The sequence below is a fragment of the Hevea brasiliensis genome, chromosome 12 (assembly GCF_030052815.1).
Source record: "Hevea brasiliensis isolate MT/VB/25A 57/8 chromosome 12, ASM3005281v1, whole genome shotgun sequence".
Classification (NCBI taxonomy): domain Eukaryota; kingdom Viridiplantae; phylum Streptophyta; class Magnoliopsida; order Malpighiales; family Euphorbiaceae; genus Hevea; species Hevea brasiliensis.
This window is the reverse complement of record NC_079504.1, coordinates 11,438,035-11,439,669: the sequence shown is the minus strand read 5'-3', so window position 1 is coordinate 11,439,669 and position 1,635 is coordinate 11,438,035. Positions and strand designations below refer to the sequence as shown.

The window sequence follows — 1,635 nt, the reverse complement described above, 5'->3', positions numbered from 1 at the left end:
TTAGATCTAGAAATAGACTAAGGATTAAGAGGATTTACAGATTAATTAAGGAACTTAATGGGTCTTGATTAACTTTAACTCCACGAAAGTAGGATTAGATTGATTAAGGCACTCTTTGTCTCACTCAAAAGGGTATTCAAAGGATTTAAGAATTAATCTCCTTAAAACCCGTAAGTTCCACAAGATTGGATAACCAATTTAAAAATCCCAAAATAGCTTGAATATGAATTCCCGAACTCCGGAATCGCCTTTTTATCATTGTTAATTTCTAATTGAATTCAATTGCTTGCCATTTTAAATCTTGCCATATTTCAATTTGCTTGTTTTAATTTGATGCAAATTTAGTTTAATCATTACATTGTTGAATAGATTATTAATTTTGCACATATAGATTTCATACTTCAATATCCATCAATTTATTGCTTTAATTTCAAAAATAGTTCAAATTAGTCAAATTTTTATATCAAAAATTCAATCATTAATATAACTCCTCATGGGAACGATATCTTTTCTATATTACTTGTACGACCCGTGCACTTGCAGTTGGGCCACATCAAGTTTTTGGCGCCGTTGCCGGGGAGTTGTTTGTTTAAGATTGAATTCTTGATTATTTTAGTTGTTTATAGTTTTATTTTTGTTATCTTTTCATTTTGTGTTTGTTTGTTCTTTTTAGGTACTCTTAATCTTTTATGAGAAGAGCTAGAAGCACAAGTGACACATCCTTATTGTTTGATCCTGAAATTGAGAAATTTTGTAAAGCCAACAAGAAAGAAACCAGAAAAAGGAAAGAAGCCTTTAGAGAAACTGAAATTGAAGGAGACATGGCTGATGAAAGAATTAAAATTGGTGGTGGTAATGCTGGAAATGATCGAAACAATGAAAATACAGCTTAAGGTGAAGAGGTTGTAAATGCTAATATACCTAGGAAAAGTATGGTGGATCATGCTTTTCCTCGTTTTGATGACTTGAGAGAGAGTATAGCAAGACCAAGAATTGATGCAAATAGTTACAAGATGGATTTTGGGGTTCTTCAAATGATTCAAAATTCTCAATTTGGGGGACATCCTTCTGAAAATCCACACATACATCTGAAGAAGTTTGCTATGATTTGTGATATGCAAAAACAACCTGGAGTATCTGATGATGCAACAAGATTGAAGCTATTCCCATTCTCTTTGAAAGATAGAGCATTGGATTGGCTTGACTCTTTACCTCACAACTCCATTACAAATTGGGAGCAACTCACTGATGCATTTCTTACACAATATTTTCCACCTGGAAAAACTCAAGAATTGAGGAATCAAATGACAGCTTTTAGACCAAGAGAATATGAAACTCTCTATGAATCATGGATGAGATGGAAGGAATTAGAGAGACAATGCCCACATCATGCCATTTCAAAATGGATGATAAATCAGAATTTTTACACCAATGTTACTCCTGCAATTAGAGGGATTATTGATGCTCAAACAGGAGGAGAATTTATTATGAAGCATGAAGATGAAGCTTATGAGCTATTGGAGAAAATTGCAAAGAATACTCATCTTTGGAGTAATCCAAGAGGACCAGCTCTAACTCAAAAGAGGCAAGCTGCTGGAATGTATGACCTTGATCCATTCAACATGATTAATGCAA

At 33.4% G+C, this 1,635-nt stretch overlaps 1 non-coding gene across 1 annotated transcript; it reads right to left on the bottom strand.

Annotated features, from left to right (window-relative positions):
• Positions 1 to 1,289: 1,289 nt before the first annotated feature.
• Positions 1,290 to 1,396, bottom strand: LOC131171504 (small nucleolar RNA R71). Its single transcript, XR_009142164.1, has one exon. It is a non-coding gene; the product is annotated as a small nucleolar RNA R71 (small nucleolar RNA).
• Positions 1,397 to 1,635: the final 239 nt, after the last annotated feature.